The 25,489-nt window shown below is 39.5% G+C and overlaps 2 long non-coding RNA genes across 3 annotated transcripts; both read right to left on the reverse strand.

The window, feature by feature from the left end:
* Window positions 1-821: 821 nt before the first annotated feature.
* Window positions 822-10,295, reverse strand: LOC138686114 (uncharacterized). Of its 2 annotated transcripts, none has more exons than XR_011325449.1 (3): window positions 5,742-10,295; window positions 3,846-3,918; window positions 822-1,100 (listed from the first exon to the last, which is right to left on the reverse strand). It is a non-coding gene; the product is annotated as an uncharacterized lncRNA (long non-coding RNA). The 2 variants fall into 2 exon arrangements; XR_011325448.1 differs by lacking the exon at window positions 5,742-10,295 and adding an exon at window positions 5,066-5,517.
* Window positions 10,296-18,484: 8,189 nt separating this feature from the next.
* LOC138685865 (uncharacterized) lies at window positions 18,485-21,885 on the reverse strand. The gene is made up of 4 exons (XR_011325247.1): window positions 21,506-21,885; window positions 20,325-20,367; window positions 18,723-18,841; window positions 18,485-18,591 (listed from the first exon to the last, which is right to left on the reverse strand). It is a non-coding gene; the product is annotated as an uncharacterized lncRNA (long non-coding RNA).
* Between the last annotated feature and the right edge of the window lie 3,604 nt (window positions 21,886-25,489).

A 25,489-nucleotide genomic window follows, 5' to 3' on the forward strand; every position in this document is an offset into this window, starting at 1 on the left:
AAAACAGCAAAACTAGAAAAAACCTAACTGGTGCAAGAAAGGCTGCTGAGGAGCATCCTGAGAGTGCACCCATCCATGTGAGGCAGGCACACATCTCCCTGGGTGTCATCTTCCATCCACACAAATAAAATACCTCTTTCTCAAGAGTTAAAACTAGTTAAAGGTTTCCTTTGTTTACACAGGGGGACTTGGACCCACCCCTCCTTATCAGCTGAAGTGCCTGCACTGCTCCTCTTTAGTTTCACCCATCCCCTGCTAAGTTTAGAAGAAAAGGCAACAGCTGTGGCTACTGACAAAACACGGTTGGCAGCTGCAAAACTGAGATGCCACATTTCAGTGTATAATTTTCTTTCCACAGTGTCTCTTCCTAACTCTCCTCTTTAAGAGGCACTTAAAATCCATGTGTCTGACTCAATTATTGTTATTGTAGCTACGGAACAGAATGTGATGCTGATGAGGGCCTACCTGTCTAGTTAGCTTCCCTTTCTGGATGCTTTCTTTCTTTGATTCATCATTGCTTGTGACACATGTATTGTCTAAACTATGTTCAAGAACAAGTCTCTAATACATTCAATGGAAGAAGGTGAAAAATTAGAAAATGGCTATCAGTCACATGCATAAATTTATGGGCTAACTTTAAACACATTATTTCTGAGAAATATCTTATTTGGAAAGCATGATTTCATTGGAAATTAAGAATAACATTTGCAGTAAAATTAAGAATAAAATTTCTTTTGCTTCCTTTGATTAGGAGAGCACCGACACTGCATAAATGCTCTGTATTTATGAACTCATCTAGAGATTCTGCGTTCCTTCAGCATTCAGTACATTATCAAATCATATCCAAAGTACTATGAATTCATGCCCCAGAGGGCATGAACCCAAATTTAAAGTCATCATCATTCTGTATATTTTCTGCTCAGTTGAAGGTTTTATCATACAGGCTGAATGTCTTTTCAGGACAATCCTAAAAATAAGCTAATGCAGTTGGGACTGAATTTATTGGACATGTACACTCACCTTTGGTTGATGCTCTCCCTAGGTCAGTTCTCATGTGATTGGCAAGGCATCGTGACAGGTTGTATCTTCCTATGAGAAACCTGTGTAGACACTGGTAATTAGAACTGCCACTCAGTCCTCCCTGACAACAGCTACTGCAGCGGCTCTGGGCCTCTGAACTAGCTACTGCCTCTGGAAAATCCTGTTTCCCAGTGTCTTCTCCTCCATAGGCACATACCTAATTGCATGTAAACATTCTGTAATTTATTACACGACACAAAAACATTGGTACCTTCAAGCTGAAAATACAGCAGTTGACAAATACTGAAAAACTACTATTCCAAAGTGTCACCTACAATGTAGCTCTCCAACTGCCGTCCCTGACTGGTTGTGGAACTAAGGATACTTCCTCAGTAATGGAAAATCTGAGAAGGGTCTCAGTCTCTTTTTTAAGTAGCCTAATTCTTAGTCAAAGTTCTGAGTGTTGAGGCTTGTAAGTCAGTTCACTTCTGGAAAAAAAAAAAATACTCCATTTTGGTTTGAAAATATCAGTGCATTTTCTCTGTAGTATTCTACCTCAAACAGCACAAGAATAAAAAGGCTCAATTACCTATTAGTATATTTCCACCCGTAATTGATTTATTCACAAACTGTTAATGACTGCAACTAACAAAGAAAGAAAATGAACGAAAAGTAATGCAATAGGAAAATGAACATGAAGCATTTCTAGTTCATGGCTGCATTTGCAAGAGACTGAGGATAAGGCAAGATGTTTGGAAATATTTGCAAATGAAAATGAGGCTGAAATATTTCCTTGTACTAGGCTATCTACAGAATGAAACTTGGATTTTAATCTCAGCTTTGCTGCAATTTGGAGGCATCATTTCAGATGCAGCTTCCTTGTCAGTGAAATGGGGCTAACAATAGAGCTGTAGTTTCCATGCACGATGCCCAGTTATTTAGATCTCATCATGTTAAATAGCACAGTAGGGAAAAAAAGAGCCAGAGCAAGGCAGTCAGGAATCATTGAGATCCAGGGTTAAAAAGGCAGTGAAATCTAATCTCCACACCATGGAAATCAGTGGAAACTGTCTTCAAAACACTGTTGATTTCAGTGGTATTGGGATCAAGGTTTAGGAGAACAAACTTATTGCATAAAGACAAGACTGTTTTCCCAAGCACAGCTCGACTTCTTGATAGGAGCAGCCTGTCAGACAGCAACAGACTGTACCTTTGGGGCAAACCTATACTGAAGGGTTGTATATAGTTGTAGGGTGTCCAGGAACATCTCAGGGAAGGAGTTTCCCCTCTGGTCTCCCCACTGCTTGTTCAAGACAACAGGGAGGATGTTCAGGCTTACCCCTGTGGTTAAGCAGAAAATATTTGGCACCAGACCAGGTGTGTAGAGCCCTGAGGAGCAAGGAAGCCAGGCTGTGTGGGAAGGGGCAGGCACAGGGACCTGCTTCTAATTCCTACTCCCTCCCACTCCATCGGCATCAAGCCTGCTGGCTATGGGAATTTCAGACGCATTGTGCAGAATCACATTCAGGGCACTGAGTGTGCCAGAGCTGGAAGGCACTGCAACCATTGCAAGACTGAGTTCATTTTCCCAGTAGCAATCCAGCCCAAGAAGAGCATGGCACAGTGTATTAAGCATCTTGATAAAGTTTTATCCAACCACGCTTCAAAAAGCAACCCAGAAATGGCAGTGCTGTATTTTTAGACAGATAATTACAACAGTACTCCCATATATGTGCTTCAAAATGAATCCAGTAGTGTAATCATGCAACGGGTCAGAAAATACTGAGTGAATAGTACCATTTCCTTTTTAGACTTCTATTATAGCATGGTGGCAGTGTATTTGGGTAACACTTCAACACAGCGCACAGGGGAGTAAGTGTGGACCTTTAACCCTGTTCACAAACACTTCTCACTTGAGCATCCGCTCACCACAGACACAACACACCCTTCACTTTTATCATTGTTAAACTATCTGTTCCCTGCATTCAGAAGTCTCACTAAATTCAACACCAAGCCCACAGGTTTCTCCTCTATCAACTGCACCCAGTTTTCAGAGGATGCAAAACCCAATGTGTTGGTAGTGCCAAGCTCATTCAATATAGCCCATAACCCTCTTCTCAGGGATGGTGGGGAAGAACAATGTTAAGATGTAAGTAGCAAAGTATGCACTGCTAATCTGTGGAAAAATGCATTTTAGAAATGTTACAGAAAGCTCAGAACATATTATTGCAATCCCAGGTAACGTAGGTGGAAGATGAAATCTAAAGGAAATCACAACAGCTTAAGCACTGAAGTACAGTTATGGCAGCCAAGTAATTAGAACTCTGCCCTGTTAGACAGCACACAGTATCATTGCGCTTAAGAGCTCATAGTGTCCGTAGTACTCCTATTTTGAAACAAATAAGCTTTTGCTTATTCATCTCCCCCACCACTCTTACCTATTGTGTAATAATCTCTATACTAGTTTTCCACATACTAGTAAAACAGGTACCTTCTGAGAAAAATATTCTGAATTAAAGATGGTCGCAATTGTATTTTATTTTTTAAATGTAACTGTTTAGATATTAGCAGAGGCTGATTAACGGAAAATTCTCTTCTAGAGAAATTTGTGAATGTGTTCCTTTTCAGAGCTGTTCATGTCTGACACTCCTTCCAGTGACCACTCTGTCCCAGTTCCAGCCTTTCCTGCTCCCTGTTGATGTGGTAAAGGAACTGGAATAAGTGTGTACTAGTACCAACAAGTAGTAGCAGTCAACCCCTAATTACACTTGACCCCATTTCAGTTCAGGTTTGATTCTAGAAATCTTACTAACTTTGAGAAGTACCTCGTTTCCACTGGCGTGGTCATGAATATCAGCATTTCCTCTAGCAGGACAAGGTCAAAACCGTTCTGAAGGTCTACAACAGCACAAAGGATGATTCAGCTGGTACCCTGGGAATGTTCTTAGTTTACATAAAATAGAAAGACAGCTAGAAAATGATTCTTGCCGAATCTGACTAAAAATATGCTTGCAACATCATTAATGGATTCTATTTCCTGTAACCGAAGGGCAATTTGATAAATCACCCTTTGCCATAGTGCCACTAATTGCAATGGATTCTGAAAAAAAATCCAAATTTATTTTTTTTAGAAAAGCCACAAATCCTGAAGGTACACTGCTGGCAAGCCCTCAAGTGTTTATATTACAAGCCAAGCAATTTAAATAATCCCCAAGTTCATTACGTTCAGCTAGATGCTCAGGAGAGGTCCTCTCATCCACTGGTTTCCAAGAATATACCAATATAGAGCATCTTATTTTTCACAACTGATAAGTTTTGTGTGGCTAGGACTAAATTACAGTAGCAGGATTTTAACAACTGCAGAAAAGACTATAAAACTTTCTACCCCTTATTAACTACTGTGTGACTATTAGGTTTATGGGCAATGTTAACATTGCAGCATAGGAACAAAAACATTGTAAACGGTTTCCAAAATGTTGGGAAGCAAATTTCCCCAAGAGAGGCAGGAGGCCCTTCCAATGCTGGTACGGTATGGAAAGGGTCATGTGGCACACATGTAAAACTAGATTAAACTCTCTGTTGCTAAGTAATTAAACCTAATTGTAAACCTGGGCAAGTGCTAATTTTAAAACTGAGCTCCCTGTTCAGAGCTCCAAAATCTCTATTGAAAGTTCATGGAAAATGAAAACTGCCTCTTTAAAAGAAATCAGCTTGCAGCTCCCCAGAACGGAGCCCCTGGGCAAGTGGTTCAAAATATGATTTTTATAAACAAATCTGACATAGCAAACTTAATGCAAAACCCTATGCATATAACATCACTTATGTGTGCAACTCGTTTAAATTACAGCTGTAGAGAGAAGGAAATAAAACTGGCATATTAACCTTTGGCACAACAGTGCTCACATACTAGCGATGTTCAGCAGCAGATGATATTATTGTGACTCCCACTAGTATTGTCATAGTGAAGGGTCTGTCAGAATTCATGTTTGAAACCTCTACAGTCAGAGTTTATTAATTCAGCCATGAGCATCCGTTCCAGACCTACCCTGGCATGTACAGTCTTAAGAGCAAAATCTTTTTTACTGCAACTTCCCTTTCCCCACCACTGCTGTATTTAAAGTCACTGAATGCAAAAATAAAAAAAATAAAATAGAAATTCATGAAATACAGCATTCCTTATCACCATGATATTTAAAAACACTGAACGCAAAAATAAAATAAACCAGAAATTAATGAAATATAGCATTCCACAGCTCACTGCCATAAACTCATTGGATGCCTTCCTTCCCAAATGTCCTTTTTAAAGAATGGTCTGCTAATTCTTCCTCAAGAGAGAGGACCCTTTCCTGTAGTTCAAAAGGACAAGCTAAATGCATAAGCAAGATAGACTTAAAAAACAACTTACAAATGAGATTTAAGACATTCTCAGATGTTTTTGGGTGAATGCTCCACATTATGGAATACATTCCTATCTAACTAACAAAAGCATCATATAAAATGAGCTTTCCTTGTTAAATAATGACTTACTGTGATTAGCTTTGACAACATCACTCAGGCTTTGATGTACATTCTTGGCCTCTCTATGCTCTAAAACATTATGGTCAAAAGTTTCAGACACGGGACTTACTTACACAACAGCTTAGGGTATCCTTTGATTTGGTTTCTTTGTGCATCTTGAAAATGAAAAATGGTTCATTACATATGAAGGTCATGAGGCTTACCTGTGGGTAAGGCTCATTTCACCTGGAGAACTGTTAGCCTTCAGAGTGACGGTAAATGGAGACACAACCCAGCACAGATCCAAGTGAGAACGCTTCCTGGATCCTTATTTCAGAGAGTGACTCATAAAAGGAAAAGCATTAAGCCAAAAATTTCAGAGCTAAACAAGTCTACAAAGTTCACATTAAGTGAACCAATCCTGAGAGGTATAAAGTATGACAGCAAGACAGGTTTTGGAGTCCCGTTGCACTTCCCTTGCCCACGCAATGAAAGTGAAACAAGTGCAGAGCTGCTGCTGCGCTGGAGGACACAGTGGTTGAAATAATCACCTGGTTATTGGCAAAACCATTCGATTTGAGAAAAGTTACTTTACCAAAAAATCACAGGGCCATAGCAAGACACATTTATATTATATATATTTAAATGACATCTAGATAGATTGGTTTAAGCAATCCTCACTTTCTCTACTTTGTGGAAAAATCCTGAGAGCCACCTCTGTTTCCCTGACTCCCTTCTACTGGCAACCCCTTGGGCCAAGCTGTGACATGGGCAGTGCTAAGCAAAGGAATATGTGATGTACTCTTAGTATTGTGGGATTAAGTATGTGACATCTTTTCTATCCTTACCTCCTCTGATAAAACTGGGACAAATCAGGACTGCAAAAGCTGCTATGCAAGCTGTACCTAGCACAGGGCCAAAGATCAATGCATATGAAGCAGAAGAAAAAAAAAGACAGATTTTGAATACCAAAAATAAGCTGCGAAGAAACTTAATCCTCAAAGGTCAGATGTTCATCTGAAAGACCCAGGCCATGCCTTTGTATCAGAATGTTACGACATTAGCCCTAATGACTTAATAGCTTTGCCCTTGACTTGTGTCAACAGGAACCTATCTTATTACATGGTAAATTAGTTGCTTCCAGACTACTCCAGACTCCTAGGTGATGGGAAGACAGAGGCACTTCTAGCAAAATTAGAAATGTAACCTAATACCTAAACAGTGTTGCTTAGTAGTATTTAGTAGCATTTTAAGCTTTGTACATGTATTTGAGTAAAGGAAGGCTGGACACAGTGTGGGGAAGAAGCTACCACGTCTGGTATTCAGGGGCCAAAATTAAAAGGAAGGAATCTACTTTGCATACTGTTGTGCAGTGTCATCAAAGGTCATCATCTGCTGCAAATATCAAGGGATAATGAGCTAGGGTCAGGCATAATGATGGTAGGCTCTAGGTAAGAGAGGACGCTTTCTTATGCTCCTTCCCTTCTTTCGGAGAAGTCTGCATCCTTTACAGACTTTCTTCACATCCACGCAGAAACAGTTTCCAAGTCTGGCACAGCACAAAGCCACCACGTGACCAAGGTGCATTAGCACCTAACTATTCAGAGCCTCTCCTTGCATAAAACAAGGACAACCAGTAGTTTTTAAAAGAGTTACTGTTACCAGGCAATTATCTCATTCTATTTAAATTGAGAAATTCCGTATTTTCTGATTTATCTGGAAGGCTTTGTTTCACATCTGTCCTAAAAACCTGTCTCCTGTCAGCTAGACAAAGGGTTACTTTTCACAATATATACACAAGAAGGGAGAGACATGCTTATATGGTTATGTAAGTCTTCTTTAAGGAGTTTTACAGGCAAGTAAGATGCAGCTCCAGACACTAGACTTTTAAATCATTTAAAGCTGACATAAGCTGATCCTAGGCACAATTTATAATCATGTTTTTACTCTTCAGCTCTGACAATTACAAATTGTTTGTATTAGCTCCACAAGTATTCCTATTCAGCAGTATTGTCAAAGTCCATTCATTCCAGTCTCATAACAGCACACGAATCCTTTGCTTTGCCAGCCTCCATCCATAACCTTCATCCAACTGTTACCAACCTCATGGGGAGGGGCAGGAGAGATCTACAGCCTGCAGACCCCCCCCCTCATCTGCAATCTGTGGTAGCTGCAGTTTCCCATGTTTCAATGTGGTCTTCAGACCCTCTCAGCTCGACAGGAAGAAGCCTGGCATCCTCCAAGCATGTTGCACTTGCAACCTTTGAAGATGTTCAAAAGAAAAGGAAAAAAAAAAAAAAAAAAGGTCTTAGCCATTTTGCATGAAGTTGCATGAAAAGTCTTGGGGCCTAACTTGACTGGAACTCTTTTAAGTACTTCTCTACTACAGCAGCGGTGCGTCATATGAAAGGATTTGTTTGGCATCTATCCACAGTTATAAATAAAAAACATATTTATCTTTGGTCATGCATATAATTTAAAAGTCGGACAGAAGAAACCTTTTTTTCTCCTTTTAAATCTGTAGCAAGCCCAAGATAAATTCTTACAAATTATTTCTTTTAAAAAGAGGAAAAGAAAAACACAATAACAAAATAGTTTGGCTATTTGGAAATCTGGAAAACAGATTATTTCTTTGGATGGAACAAAGTGTGTGTGTGTCATCATGACTTTAAACAGTTCCATGGTTCCCCATGGAAATACTTAATTGAAGCTAATAAGATGTGCAGTTATCAGTGGTTTGCCATGATAAATTTCATATGGTCTCTCCAAGATGTTTTACCTCCTTTAAAACTTACTGACCTAAGATTGTGTTAACCGATGATCTGAGCAGCAACCACCACATATACTAAATTTGAGTGAAACCCAACTCACAGAGGAGACAGGAGTTCGGGCAAACCCCTTGTAACTCCAACCTCTATGCAACACAAAAACTTCTGATTTGTAGAATGTGTGACAACCTCCCATAGAAACCTTCAAACGAAAGACTTATTGGCCTCTTAACACTTGCAGCATGTGTCAGAAGTCCTTTCTTTTGGCATCACAAAATTAGGAAAGAAACTATTGTCAGCAGACTACAGATCCCAACACAAATCTTCCCTCAATTACCATGCTTCATAAGGTGATCCTACAAGCTCACCCCCCTGACACTACAGAGGACCAGGCCCATCTTCTTCCACTAAGCAGATTAGTTGATCACAAGTACATGCTAAGAAAACTTTTGACTAGTTACAACAATTTAAAAAAAATGTGCCCTTCTTACATGCCTGTTTAGAAAAGTAAATCCCTGCTGTATCTGAGATGGATATATAGTCTCCATAGACAGTAGAGCATTTTTAACCATAAGCATGCATCTACACAACCTAATGGAGAGCCAGTAAAGCTTTCTGTATGTGCAGAAACAGGTTATTTGGCATCTGCAAAGTACAGCTGCTTTATAAGCATCTGTATATACCCATTTCTGATAATATCTCAAAATAAATTTGGCTTGAGCCAAGGTATCTGTGTCACTATACATGATTAAACCATTCTGAAGTTTATGGAGGAGGAAAGGTTTTTCCTATACTGATAGCAGAAAAGTTTATAAAGGACTTTGAGTTTGGCACTCATTTCACACCTACATTTTAGGTAATTAATTAAACTGTCTTCCTAAAATTGTCCAAAATTAAGCAGCTTATAATTATTTTCCTTCAGGAAGAGAAATTTGTAGACTTTTCTGGCAAAACCACCTTTTGCCTTCAGCATTTTTTTTTCCTGAAAACTCATTCCCTGTGCCTGCAAATGCATCCACTGCATATGTTTCTTTTTAATATTAATAATCCTTTCGAATATACCATCCCCACTGATAAAGTCAAGAACATGTCTATGGGCTGTAGGGTCAAGTTCAATGTACCACGTATCAGTAATTACGTCAGTCAGCAGCAAGCACAGTGTATTCATTAACCTATAAGCAACCTTGGTATTTAACCTACACTGCCCAATATTATATTCAGTGTTAAAGAAACTGCATGCAAATACCATGATATAGGAAATGCAAGGATACAATAAATACCATGTGATAGCATCACATTTGGAAATAGTGAAGTCAACATGAAGAGTGAATCATAAGATGAAACAACTACTTTGCAGCTGCTTATGGACAGGGACAGCCTGGGCAACTGACACTCAGGATTAATACAACCTTCTTTAGGCAGCGAACAAGGTGAACAGGAGCTCTGCGTTCATTTTCTAGCTAGCAAAGAGTAAAAGTAACCTCCTGAAGGCAATTCCCAACTTAGGTATCCAAACTCTGTGACACCTCTGACTCCTCATTGACTATACAGGGAAGCAAGGGCAATGGAGCTCCTAAGTCAGGCATCTTGTGTAGTTAGCAAGAAAAGAATCCAGGCTGAACTTTTTGGCATATTTCTGTTACCAGTTTCCCCGTAAGACAGTCTGTAACTTTATGTGTGTTCCCTAAAATGCAAAAGTGCCTAAGATTTACAACATTAGCAATGTACACTGCTGTAAGCAGCACGCAAACTCAGATGCTGTGGGATTCTTCACCAGTGCAAGTTTTCATCCATCTCAGCATATGGATGAACTGAGCAGAGAAGAAGCAAGCCTGATTGTAATTACATTAAGCACTTTGGCAACAAGGAAAAGTTTGTACTTGTACACAGATGGCTTTATGTTACAATGCTATAAATGTGCCAAGTTTCATGGCTTCACTGCATGATGCAGGGAAGGGGCTTGATCCAAAGTCTGTGCAAATCTGCTGAAAAGCTCTCACTGATTTCAGTGCATTTGTATCAGGTTTATGATAAGACCACTGGGCACACCTGGAAAAGGGAATAGCCTTTTGTACTAAAATGCAATTATTTTTAGACCATTTTTAGCCTGCTTTGCCTTTTTTAGCCCAAGTCTTCATGCTTTGGTGACTCTGTTTTCCTTTAGAGCAGAAACAATAAAGTCCAGTTGGGTTAATTAAAACTACTTTGACTGCCCACTGTAGCTCTCATCTAAGCTGGAAACAAACTTTGCAGACCTCATGGAAACTACCTGGGGGAAAAAATATTACATTTTTATTCTATGAGGCCTCCTGAGTCCTTCTGGTGTTTTTGATTCAAATCCTCTTTTCTGTGACCCTCCCACCCCTACTACTTCATGAAGGTAAGAGATTTTTAAACTTACTTTAAAAGTCCTTAATTTAGAAAAATAAACAAAAATTCTGTCAAACCATCGCCCAGTGTCTCACCATAACTTATTTCAGAGTAATAAATCTTCACCCTGACAGCTCTCTGATGATGCATTACATTAATACATCATAATGACAATACTGGTGATATATGATGGATATATTTTCTGAAAGGGATATCACCTATACATTCCATCTTCCCAGCACAGCAGAAGATTGTTTGGGAAAAGGGGGAGAAGGGGAGGTAAAGGATGTTCTTTACCCAGAAGGCAAAATCTCACAAGAGAATGTGGAATTAAGTTGATTGCCCTTGTTAAAATACCAAAGAGAGTAAGAAATAAAATGCCTTCCGTACACAAACAACTTCTATCAGTAAGATGACCTGTTTGTTCCTCAAATACTGATATTCAGGCTGGAATATACAAGGGAAGTTCTTTAATATACTTGTATCAGTCATGCTAATACAGGAGAAACAGACTCTAGGAAATAATCATGATGACTTCGATAGGGTTGAAAGACTGTAATAATGACAGGTGTAATATTTAAAAGAGTAACTAAGGCGGTCTGCAAACAGAAATAACTGGCAGCCTCAGTGAATAACCTGGTGAGAGTTGTGTACACTCCAAAGAGTCACCCATGACTGACACAAACCAAAATCTTTTCATTGCCCGAGCACAGACAAGGCAATGACAGGGCTTTCAGTAGGAAATAAAGTTAATTTTTACATGGGTGTCTGGCCTTCCACAACACCATTGCACATACCAGAACATAGGCTGGTATTTGTTGTGCTAGACTCTGCATAAACAGAATGAAAACAATCCTCTCCTCAACCAATTTAAACTTGATTTCCAAGGTTTAGAATGCAAAATCAGCCCCTGGCTTAGAAGAGCCTGTTTCCGGGGCAGAAGGTAATAGTAACTTTGCTCCAAAGGCTCATCTTGCACATGTGACTGTGTGGGCTGAACAGTATGAGATTTGACAGACACCTTTGACAAAAACTGGGCTAAAGTGGCCCTCCTGATGCACTTGGCTTGTGCACAGATAACTGTGACAATAACCTCAGTGCCCCTGTTCTTGGCATAAAAGTCACAAGGGCAGTCAGAACCTACCTTGAGTTTACCAATAGCCTTGTTTTTTCAGAAACACGGTCTTTTCATCCACTACCAGGCTAGTGAATTCTTAGTATTCAGCTTAGATGCAGAAAAAAGTGGAACAACGAGCTTCTGGCTTTTTAGGGGTTCTGACAGTGATCTGATATTTTGGTGAAAAATTTGACTTTTTCAAAACACTTACAGCAGACTCCCTTCAACACTGAATTGCTGTTGGCTACCCACACTCCACAAGTATCTGAAGCCCATTTGGACCATGCTATTAAGATTCCTGAGGTCTTATGCTGTGTGTGACTGGCAGAACTGTCTGAGAATAAACATCTTCCATGATTTTCTCTTCTCTTACATACTTACCCACAGGTACCCACTGTGCCATTGAAATGGAGTCTGATGATAAATGTTCTGGCCTGGCAAATACTTCCCTGTATCTCACTGGACTAATGCGAAGAAGAGCATAGGAAGCACTTTCTGTTTCTCTTTGGTCTTGCTGATGCTGCACCAGAGGAGAAGATTGGATGCCTGTTTTCTGAAACAACTCAGAGGCCTGAGGCATTCCTTTGTTAGTGAAGAATTAATAAACAAAATTCCTGTGAGACATTTAATGCAAGTAAAAGATGTTGTGATTAAGATTCACAGAAAAGGATTAAAATATTACAGTAAGAATGAAATCCAAAGAAATATGTATCTGAGCATATATTTCAGAGTGCAATTATAGCTGACAAGCAAATTGGGTTTGAACATGGTGGCAAGAGTATCAGCTCCAGTGTAAATTTCTGCATAAAGAGAGGCCTTGGACATTGCTGCTTTGAATTTGCTAGAAACACTTGAGGGAAGAGCCTCAAATTCCTGATAGGGACTGGCAGGTCTCACTCTGTCTCAGACGATAGAAACATCAAGAGGGCAAGCAAAATGACAGGAGTGTCAATGTTACTCTGTTGAACACATGAAAACAAGCGACAATGCCCAATGCAAGGCAGTGCAATAACCACATTCTCTGAATGTGAAGGGAGTGTTTCTGAAAGGTGCTTACTGACCTCTGAATCTTCAATCTGCAGAAGAGATATGAGTTGTAATGAATATAGGAAGCCACTACGCAATAGCCATGGTGCGTTGCTAGCAAGCCTGTCTCCTGAGGGTTGATTACAGGCAAAAAGAAAAAGGTTCTAATGGAAATCAGCTGATACAATCAACCCTACTAAATCCACTGTCACTTTTCTATGACCACTTGCAAGAGCCTATTGTAATGTTATTTTGCATTGCAAGCATTTGTCCTTTAGTTGTTGAAGGGAAACAACCAGCTCATTTTGTAGATGAGCCATCAGTTTCTGGATACTGTTGCTCTGAGTCAAGCAAACTGCATTACCAAGTCCCATCAATGCTAGATTTCTTGGGCATGCCAGATGTCCTCTCACTTACAGGAAAAAAAAAAAAAAAATCAGTGTCCTCAAAAGCACCAAAAAAAATGCTAACTGACTTGCATTGGGGCCAACTACATACTTAGGAGTTACAAAAAAACCCCTTCTTACTGACTTTACAGCAGGGATAGCACCCCATTTGTTGTCAGCAATGCACAAGTGCTATTTTTTGTCCTAGCCCAGCTTACCCTGCTGCCTTACCCTAGGGTGAGCTGGGGAAGTAATAGTGCAAAAGCTTTTCAAAAATACTCCATGTAAACAAAGCAGAGGTGTCTGTATATTTTTCTCTGATGTCTTCTCTTAGAAGCAACTTTTGCTCTTTTCATTGAACATAGCTCTGGATAAGGTGCTATAATTTTAGTTGCTATTAGAGTCTAAAGTGATTTTCCTGAGTTCACTTGTTCCTGGCATTGAATATTCATAGCAGAGTTCTGTTTATTCTTTCACCCTCTTTTGTCTGATGTTATTGTTGTTGTGAAATTTGAAGAAGTGTCATAACTGTACTGCTTTTCATGCAGGAATACAGTGACTTCCAGGTTCACTTTTAAACCCAGTGATATGGGTTTAAAAGAAACTGTTAAAAAACCTGAAACAGGGCATCTTTATTACTAAAGCTAGCTGTCTCAAATGAATTTATTAGAATGTTCTTTCCTATTTTTCCTTGTTTGTTAGGTGAGAAGCACATGTAGAAAGTCCTGCTAACCATCATACAAATCCATAGATCCATATTACTGGAAAAAAAACTGCTCAGCTAAAGTTCACACAAAACAAAAGTCAAATTACTCCAAAGGAATCTCTGTGTTTCAAGACAATTTTCTTGCTGAGTTTCAAATATTAAAACTCTCCCAGTTGTTAAATAAAGAGTGATGAGAAAATGCATGCAATTTTAATTTCCACTGGGATTATGCCTGGTGTGAGACAATCATGTTGTTAGATATTTTTCTAAAGACTAAAATAATGTTATAGCATCTGTGAAGGATGTTATGAAGAACAAGGTACTGAAATAAAAACATTTTTATCCCAGATTGACTACTTGTTATGCTTTTTGCTGAAATTGCTTGTATTAGAATTTATGCAAAGCTTTATTATTTAAGACACGCTCAGCTTGGTTTAACTGTGGTATCTATTAGCTTATCTATCTTGTAGTTAGTGAAGGCTTGATACATCAGCTAATGAGAATCCATGCAAGTCCAATGGATATTTATAAAAAATGATATAAAGTTCACTTGTTTAGCCCCCCAGCAGTGCCAAAGCAACAGCATACTTTAAAATCAAAGCTGATGTTCATGATGCTCTTTGCAAAGCTACCAGTTAGTGGCATGGCCGGGTATTTGCAACACCTGTGCACCCGCCTTTGTCCTCTGGGGTCTGGTGGAATTTCAGATGCTCTTAAAAGATATTTGTAGGGAGACCGAAAAATGGGGAATGACAAAGAGGAACTTTAAAAAACAAATTACAGTCTTAAATATAACTAGTTCATAATCCCTAGCTCATAATCAGGCACTGAGAAACAGATATACGAGGTATGAAGTATCACATTATAACTGTAAGGAGGAATTTGCTTGGGAGATGACTTTGGCTCTGGCTGGGAAAGAATTTAAAGGGACTTACTAAACAGCTCCATTGTCAGAAAACTAAAAATGTCAATAGTGACTATGAAAGCATACTGCTAGAAAAGCAAACATTACCTTGTTTAATTTTGTTTATTGTTTTTTTTTGGTCAGATCGGTAACTTTTCCTAAACTGCTTCAACCTGGAGGAAGGAAATAACACTAATGAAAATACTTATTACCTGAAAAATGTGTCAGTTTTGTAATTTGACAATACTGACAAAATTGACATTAAATACTGACAATAATGTATGCTTTAGTCTCTGCACCTCATTAAATGTGGCAAAGCAAAAAGGCATGGGACCTGCCTTCTTCAAATTCATTTTCCTGCTCACACAAGGGTCCATCTTGAACAACTTTCAGGAACCTACAAAGTCCTTTTCTTCTTTTCTGTTAGTAGTGTTATTCACTAATATACTTAGGACAAGGATGGGATAGGAAAATTACTAATTTTCATCTCACTCCACTTTCAGTTTTCACAAAGTCAACTGCTCTCTAGGAAATGCGTAACCCAGCCAAAGTTTAGATGAAACCAAATTTTTCCAAATCCCCTTATATTTGATTGTCCTGATGCAGGAGTTTTCCAAGGGAGATGTTCTAGAGGAATTTCCTAGGTTAGAGGGCAGCTTGTTTGCTTTGTGTTGTTTCCCATTAAATTGCAAATTTCTTCATGGAATGGGTAAAATCTAGACAAGCAAATCACATTTGTGGATCTTGGCCTAACACTTGTCTGAGTGTAAGGAACGGGTAACAGTTGAAATTTTACCATGTATTCCTTGACAGGCAGCTGCATAGCTGAGAAGAGCTGTGAGAGTGACACGGAGTTTATGTATCCTGGAGATATAGAGAAAAACAAAGGGAAATAAGAAAGAAGGGGGAAAAAATTAAGCAGCAAAATCAGCAGTTACTATAGCGGAACTATACTGCTGGTTCATTTTTTTTGGACTTGATTTAGAAAGAAAAATAATAGGCACATTTTTTCAGATTTATTATGTTTGGAGGTAGTATATTTAAGCAGAATAGACAGAGTGGGTGATATGAGTGAGAATCTAGTGATAATACTAATTAAGGGGAATTTCAAGGCCAACCAAGAGTGAAAGAGACAAACTTTCTGCCCGCCCCCTACTGACAAAGTGGCACCCCTTCCATTTCTGGACATTTCCAAAGACAAACTGGGACAAAAGAATACAAGAAAAGACAAAACAATGCCAAAATCAGGATCTAGGCAATAGCTTCAGCAAAAGCTGTTCCAAAGCCAAGTCAACAATGACAGCAAATCCAAAAGCAGCAATACAGGCTCTAGGAGGCACTGCACCTTCCTCCTTTCTTCTGGCCTCTAATCAGAGCCATCTGGAGGGTGTTAGTCCACTTCAAGGCTGACATGAAAGATCCTGACAGTTACATTCACGCCCACCCAGCAATGAATAAATTTCTCCAGATCAGTCCTACATGACTCATGCCCAGGAGGTATAGAGCACATAAAGCTATTCCTACAGCCTGTAACTTTGGTAGTCTTCATGTGGGTTTCTACAGGGCTGGCCCGTGCCGTGATAGCCCTACACTTCATCTTCAAGGTTTCTCCAAAGCTAATGCGAGCCCTTGACAGCTTTTGTAAATGACACGAGAGTTTATCTAGGGATGCCAGAAAGCCTGTATCAGTTCCAACAGCAGAGCTCAGACCTGTGTGGGGGCATTACCACATACCAGGGAACCCATTTTTCCACCAAGTTGCTACAGCCTGGACTACAGCTTGACAAACTGGTACCAAAGGGGGTCAACATCTGGCTCCTTTCTCCTAAAAGTCCGACAAGAGGTTTTAAAACCTGCAGGGTCAGAAAGTCTCTCCACTGTGCTTCAGAAATGCAATGCCACTTGACCTGGTTCTTGATTTACCTTTACTGTATCTGAAGCCCCCAAAATAACATCCTCAAAAAATGTGTAGGACAGTTTTGCATGTGCAAGGACAGCAGTCAATTACTTAAAAAACTAAGAGAAGATCATTGGGAACAGAACAGTTCACAGTTTACTGTATGACACTGCAGCTGTCAAAAACAAAAACCATAGAAACAGAAGTTGAAGTTAGAGACTAAAAGCAAATCTAAATGTCTTTGATGACTTCTGTGCAGCAAGGGGGGGTTCAAAGCTCACGCTGGTGTAAACAGGAAGGAAAGAAAAGCCAGTCCCTGAAACTGCGAATAGGAGTCAGGAAAAGTCAGGTCCATTCCCCTCTACTCCATAGTTTGTTTGTGTAAACAATGGGCATATTTAAACTCAAGTCTCAAACACAGAGAATAGGACATTAATACTCTCTACTTCCATCCTGCCTAATGAGATTGTAAGATCTCTCATTAATTGTTTGTCCCAGTCATAGCACAGCCGAGACCAGACCTCCTTTGGGGCCCCTCTACTTTATGATGCAATTAATGCACATAACCCTATGCCACTTAGAGTTCTCGAGCCCTAATGTGTAACGTGTGCTGGGATGATGGCTTTTTGTGATCAGCAGTGTCTCACTGGCAGCATACCTCCTTTCACTTTGCATCTACCTGATCTTCTGTGTTATAACCCCTCTAAGCTCCTGAGTGCTGGAGCTGATGAAAAGCAATAGCATCCTTTCATAGGCCAGAGTAAAGCAGAGCTGCACTAGGTAACTACTCACAGACATCCAATGGGCCAATTCTCCCTTATTTTACTTACAAAGGAAGGTTAAGTGGAAAGAATGGTAAAACTCCCATTGACCTCAACTGGGCCAGCACTTGTCATTCTCATGTAAGTGACGTTATTCATCAGTGCAAGGAGGGTTTTGCTCAGTCTTTCTGTCCCAGCTCACCTTGTCCAACCACAACTGCTTCATCATTAGATAAACTGCTGCTTTGTGCCAGAAAGATTTCATTCTATGTATTTGTTCATTTAATCTGTGTACCCCCATGAACTAACACCTTCTTTGCATGTAATAGGCAGTAGCAGGGCATGCAAAATCAAAGCTATGTTCTGCTGAAACTGCAAGATGAAACCCAAGAGCACTCCTAACTTCAGGGAGTGTTTTGCAGAGAGAAAATACGAAGTAAAACAACTTTTAAAACCGCACACTTTTGTAATGTGTTAAAGCCTTCACTGTTTTTGCCAAAACTTCACTTTTAAGAAGAACCAGCTGTGGGTTTGATTTCTATGTTTTTCAGCCATAAGTCAATAGAGGATTCAATTTTAAAGCACAAGACCTATAACATATAGTGTGAATCATCTCTTGTCTGCATATAAGATAGCACAGATAGATAACATGCTTAGTGAAAGCTTTATCACCAAGGAAACACATTCATAAGCATTGAATCTAGCACCTTAACATTTACAACTCACTTTAAAAAAAATGCCAGCTGTAAATAAGTCCATACTCCTAACTACAAATATGTGGTATCTATCACTTACGCTATTTTAAGAATTACTCATTGCCTAGGACTGGCAATGGGCAAAGCCAATTTGCAAAAGTTCAGAGCTTCTGGAGATTTGGACTCTGATCTACCAGAAGTTAATTGTTTCAGAGAGATAATAATTTTTTGGTAATTATGTCCAACCAATCCATAAGTAACCTCTCACAGAATAGGTTTTATCTAGTGCCACTTGCTATTTCCTAAAGGTCATGGAATCTCTTTTTCTCACCTCTAACAGCTCACCTTTCCTGGGTGCACTATGGGGAAGCATAATTCCAGCAGAGTGGAAATTCAGTCAGCAAATGAGGCATCGACATAAATATTCATGGGGGGAAAAAACTTCTGAAAAAATGTTGAGAAAAGAGAGTAGGTAAATCATGGCATCCTCAGGAGACCACTAAGATATGCACTGACAATTTACATAGATTTGCTTAAAATTTTGTCTGTAATTTAAGAAGTGTTATCATACTTACCGACTTGCCACCTTCTTGCCAGTATTTGGGCATCTCTTGAGCACTGGACACTTGATTGAGGATAGAGCAGTTGCCCAGATGCCGTGCAGCACCCATTTGTCATATCCTTGATTTACAGTCTGGGAATTAGCAAGGGAAATTATTCTGGATTACTCAGGGAAATGCTTATGCCTCAGTAACAGTTGTTCAGTTTTTACAATGTGAATTTGACTTTCTGTCTAGGATTCTTTGCCCACTTTGCAAACCAAGGACCTGATATGAAGGCAAGCCATGGGAGAAGCACATGATTCACAGGGACCATCTGCATGTACAAGGTTAAGTTTCTGCACAAGTGCTAGAAGACACACTGGGCACTGGGCGTTATCTCAGGGTAGAGTTGCCGTGGAGTTCAGCACAACTTAATATGGTAATGATTCAGTTTCAAGAGAAAAAATTGCAGGAATAATTTTGAAAATGCTTGATTATGAATTGTTCTGCTTGTGGCTGTGGTCACTTTTTTGGTCACACTTTTATTGACCTTGGTATGAAGAGAGGGAAGCTGATGCTATGTGCCTCTAGAAAGCCAGCTCTGAACACACACAATATACTTAAAATATTTGACTCCTCGCAGCTAATCCTACAAAGACACATATTCATAGAGACCTTAGCTTAACTGAGAAACCTCTGAACTCAGTTCATGTCTGGCTCCTGTCTGGTTCCATGAGGCTAAATAGATATAAACAAAGGGAGCCATTTGCCAACTCAGGACTCAAATCACCAGCAGTCATCATAAAATCCAGTGCCCACAAGAGTCTGAGGTGTAAAATACCAGCCTCCAGCACCCAAATCTGACCATTCAGTGAAGAATAAGATATAAAGGATTTCTTTAAAGCCACTGACCATGAAGAAAGACAACATCCACTGGTTGGTAATGACGCAATCTTGAACTCTCACACCACATCTCAGTAAATATTACTACACTGTAATTGAGTTCATCAGGTTCCATGAGCATGCCCGTTCTTCCTTCTCCATTTCTGGATGATTTCCACCGGTGTTATGCAAAGGACACTACTGTCTACTGGGAGGTTGTGCTAATCTGAAGCACATTCTTTTAAATTGTTTATTTCACCCTTGTTTGCAGATTTTAAGTTCTTAGATCCTCCCTAATAAGGACAGTGACCAGAGCGCTAGAACATATGTACCTTTTATAAGAACAAAATGAGGAGCAATATTAAGATTTCCTCCTTTTTTTCCTTTTTCTCTTTTCTAAAGAAAACCTTTTATTCAACCTTGATGCCATAAAAGAAGGTGATGTCATAATTTATGATATTAAACTGGTTACTAAAATGTCATTACACAAGTGATGTTTTAATTGATGATGTTAAACGGGTTAGCAGGAAAGTGTCAAGTGTCACTTTCATGACATAAACTGCCAGTTATGATTATATAATATCAATTATTCTTCGGAAAACCGCATTAGATCAGTTAGTTCTGAACCAATGTAGTTGGGGCAGGTTCATATTTTTTTAAACGCTGTTCATCCAGTTCTCATTATTAGGAGGAAAATATACTTTGGATACAGTTTAGACTTTTATAACTCTCCCCTTGAAACATAACACCTACCTTTCTCATTTGCCCTTTCAGCTGCCATCAGATCAACAGAGAGCTAAAAAGAAAGCAGTGAGATAAATTTTATAACCTTAACTGAGATTGTTCTCCAATCTTACAGAAACCAAACTTTTAAGTTGAAGGTAGACAAAAATAACAAAAAATAATTTTAATAGTAGGTTAAATATAGAACATTAGGATTTGCTGACAGGATGTTGGTAACTATGAGGCCTGCTTTGACGCTGGATCTCCTAAAGCTTTAGCGTTCAGCTGTTCTCCAAATTCCTCTAAATCTTATTCAGGCACAGAACCAAAAGAACGCATTAATATCTGAAATGCATGTAGCCAGATCTTAAAAACTTAATCCCTTCTAGGGATAGTTACAAGTAAAACCAGCAAGTTTAGTTCATGTGTACTCTCTGGGTCCAATAGCAGTAGGCTGATTCACCGCTGATGCTGATCTGATCTAGCAAGTTTATAACATTTCCCTAGGTCAAAGCTGCACTGTGTTCCTTGCTGTCAGTGACACATCTCTGGCTAACTGGCAAAGCTATTCAGAGATGCCCTGATAACAAGTTAGATGCAACATAACAGGATGAGATTTTAATGGGAATTTCCCAGCTGAAATCTTATCTATTTTATAGGAGCACAGGTACATTCACATTAATGAGGGAGAAAGCAACAGGCAGGTCTATCTCTTGGTCAAGAGTATTGGATTTGTCTGAGTTTAAATAAGAGGATTGCTCCCATAGATTTCCCCTTTTGTAAAATGGCAAAAAATTACAATGGAAAAATAAATGATGTACATCCACGCAACCACACTGACCCTGAGAAACAGTGAGGACTCCAAAGCCAACAAAAGTTGGCTGCTAAATAAGCCACACTATTACTTTCCTGAACAACTTCGTGCTCAGACCAGTGTTGCTTTACAATAATGAAAGCTGGTTGTGGAGATGACTAAAAGGCCCACACTTCACTCTGTTACCTATACTAACTTTGATCAGATCAGAAGCCGCACTTCATGGGAGAGGTCTTGGAGGTTTGATCAAAGTAGTTGTGGAAGGTCCCAGGGAGGAGCTGCAAAGACGCAAGGGAGGAGCGTGGCTAAGAAATACCCAGAAACACACACATTATTTTCATTAGGCTTAATGGAGATGGTGGAAGTTAATCTGCAGGGCAAGGCTTTGAAAACTTACCTCATTATTTCATCCATGCAAAAAGAATCTGTTGTCTCCTTTTATGTCTTTTGTTCTCTACATGGCTTTGCAAGTAATCGATTTTGGTGTCATCCCACCTCCCCCATCTTTCTGACAAGCTTAATGATGATTACAGACCTGAGTTCACAAAAAAAAGGTAAAAAAAAAAGTAAAAGAAATACAGAAAAGGCGAAAAAAGGAGAGATGTTTAGTACTGATTATCCACACGTACCAGGTGTTTTATTACCCACATATCTCTAGGTAGCATTCTACCTGTCAGATTTTGGGGATGTACAAATTGCATTAGATATCAGATCTTTAATGCAGATGGCCAAATAATGCCAGAACTTTGAAAGTTTATCCCCTTAACCTGCTATCACATCTACTCTACTCCACAGACATTCTCATTGGAGCCAGTAACTATTTTTGTCTTTTTCCTGATTGGCTATAATTATTTAAAATACACTTTCAAGCCAGAGAGAGCTCCCATCAGGCATAAAAGCAATGCATCATATCATTCTAATTTACGTAACAAGTCAGATAAAATCTAAGCATTAAAGTGTGCACACCTGTTGACATGACAGAAGGTTGAAATCCTGTCAGACAGATGCCTCTTACAAGAAAGTTGAGTATAAAAATTCTTTCAAAACCTTAGTAGGTCCAATCTGCCCATCCATATAGTTGCTGCATCATGGAAACATACCCATAGCGTACGGTAGTACCAATCAATCTGCAACAAGGCTCCAGCTTGCAAAAGCAAAATTCCTTCTAACATTTCATTGTAACTGAAAGAAGGCATCCAGACACTGGTGGGTTTTTTAAAAGTTATATCATAATTTATAATTGGTTGTTAATTAATGTCAGATCACAGTGGAATTCCTATGGAATTACAGAGAGGAGCCTCTTTAATTACCAGTTTATAATTATAAATCTCATTGGAATGAAAAACACAGGAACTGTAATAAATGATGATGATCTTGGAAGACTTCTTTTGACTAATAAAATCTTCAGTTATGCATCCTGAGGAATTTTAGAACAGTAGTCTTCATTTGGGGCAGAAAACATTTTCCATGATGCAGGATTCCCCTTCTTCCATTATGCAAAAAACAAAGAGAAAAAATCTTAAATGTTATTTCACAACTAGAGCAATTACATCTTGTGAAATGAAAAATACATCTCAGGTCTCTTAGCACTACATCTTGCAATCTGTGTACACCATAGATCACTAAGGTAAGACCTTTTCCACTGTTCCTCTGTGGTTTTGTCATTCTCTACTGATTTGCCTGCAAAAAGCCATGGAACTAACCCCAGCTGCGAAAGATCCTCTATGCAATCATATAGTAGAGGCCTGCAGCTTACTGTTCAGGTTCTCATGATCTGTGCTATACTTGCATACAATCAAAGATGAGATGATTAGTATTGTGCATGTTCACTGTTAATTAAGTGTACCCACAGCAGTTTGTCCTATGTTCTGCTGCACACATTTGTACCTCCCTAACCACCCGTGGGTGGAGAATTACAACTATAACTGCTTTACACCAGTACTCTACAGACCAAAAGCTGATGCAGTATGTATGTTGTTATGACTCTATTCAATCATCTTTACCTCCTTTCAGTTTAACTTTGGGTTGGATGAAATGAAACAGAAGTTGGGGTGCCTGCCACTTGGAAGCAACCCTGTAAGAAGAGTTCTCAGTGCAGGAACTCATCTCTGCAACAGATACAAGACACAGGAGGAGGAGGCAGCTGCCTCCCTGTCTCATCAGTGCCATCACAGCATGGGACCCCAGCACAAACCTGTGCACACACATCCCCTGCTCTCGGCCAAAGTCATTCACAAGGAGCCCTTGAACCTTATCTTCAGAGCTTGATTGGGACAACGAGGAAGATACTGATTTGAATTCTGATACTGAATTTTGAATTCAGCAGCAGGTCCTGAGCCTCACCAGCTTGTTTATATGTCCCAACAAGCCCAGTCACTTTCTCTCATTCTCCAGACTGCTAGTTACTGCTTTCAGCTATCCTCCCAAGACTTGTTTTTCCTCCACAAGGACATACGTAATTCATATGTTGAGCCCCTTCTCTGCTGCTTCTAACAACATTGTTTTCTCTGCTCCTCACATTTCCCCCTAGTCATCTCATAGTTCTGTTTCTCCATGCCTTTGAGACTGCAGCCCTGTGCTTCTCCCCATGTCCCATGTACAGCCGTGGGAATCTGTAAAACTGCCAATGTGCACTTTGTAAAAAACTTGCTGCAGATCTGGTGGGTTTCGTTTTGCAAGCCAAGAAACCTGGGCTTACAACATAATTGATACTAACAAATTGAGAGAGGAACTATGGTCCTCACCTAAAATAAAAGACACACACAGTGAATTAAAGGTCATGGTATAAAGAACTGTGCAGAGGAACACTGAGAAATAAGAACAAATGTAATACAGGCTACAGCAGAGTTAAACCAGAGACGAATTTGGCTAAATAAAACATAAGAAACCTATTTCCTGTACTAATTACTCTGCTTCTTAAAGAAGTGTAATGTTGGCATCAGCCTTCATACTAAATTGTACCACAAAATCCCAACACTTAACAGTGTTTTAGCCTACACATTAGGCAGGCATTTACCAATTCTTATTTTACCTAGCTGTTGTTTATTCACTGACAAATTTTCATTGCAGGTTTTATCAAGTGGAGAGATGCTCCTTGAATAGCAGAACTGCTATTCAAGGGCTTTGAGAAGTAACCACACAGTATTATTTGATTATCCATTTGTTTTTCATTCCACTTTGCAAAAGTGTCCCTTTAGTAAATGCAGACCAGCAGCATCAACAGGGCAACTTCCCCACCAGACAGTGCTTTCCATGGAGTACATAGGTTACAGTCACTAACACAGGCAAAAGGACAGCTTGTTTCTTCTCATTCACTTTGTCAGCAGAACAAAAACAATGGCACATTAGCAACAGACTTTCATATGGACACTGGACTTAATCAGACTCAAGTTTGCCTTCCCTTAATTCACAGGGTCATGTGAAGGTGGGGAGAAGAATTTGCAGTTATATTATTGCGGGACTGCATTCCTAATTCTGCCCGAGATAACGGAGCCCCAGTGCCTTGGATTGCTGATTATTACAATCACCAACAGACACACATACATATTCAGGGAAAGTGTTCGAACGCTTACATTTGTATTCATTTTACTTTGACTTGACTGGAATCATAAAAGGAATGTGTAAACGAGGAGAGCCTGTTGCTGAAATGAAGTTGAATTTTTTCCCCACAGAAACTTGGGTTCATGACAGCTTTTTGTTGGGCAGGACATTAGCCTTTTGTAATTTATTGCTTTTAGATTAAATCTGGGGAAACTCAATATTGCAGTTGAATGATTAGAGCAATACCCCTCGGAGTAATAAATTTTCTTTGGTGCTGTGCATCTCCCGATCATGTTTCCCTTCTAATTACATTTACATAAATGATATTCTGCAAAATTAAATTAACATTCAAACCGTTACGCTGGCAAGGAGAGACAAAAATTAGTTACAAACTTACATCCCTAAAAAAACGAAATGACACCTCGTTCTTTCCACAAACTGAATCACAGCTATCCCCCAAAGTGTCTCACACAAAACTGATTATTCTAGTTGGTTAATCACCGACCTAGACGCTCTGCTCCCCCTTTTGGAAGTTTATAGGGTAAGGTCCTGCTTTCCACAGGGTCTCATTAAATAGAAGCAATTGGTGACAATCCAAATTTGGTCAGCAAAGTGCTCTATTCAGACCTAGATTTGATTTCTACAGTTTTGGCCACAGCCCTTCCTCAGGGCTTCCCTGTCTTGGCTCCTGCGCACCATTCCTCTAGTACAGAGCCAGAAGGTGTTTGGCGGGGCTCCTTGTGAACTTAGACGCAGTGCTGTGCTAACACCCTCCTGACCAGGCTCAAGAAAGATGTTCTTGCTCTTCATACATCCACACCACCACGCTGGCTGGCTAGCA

The sequence above is a fragment of the Haliaeetus albicilla genome, chromosome 7 (assembly GCF_947461875.1).
Source record: "Haliaeetus albicilla chromosome 7, bHalAlb1.1, whole genome shotgun sequence".
Lineage (NCBI taxonomy): Eukaryota > Metazoa > Chordata > Aves > Accipitriformes > Accipitridae > Haliaeetus > Haliaeetus albicilla.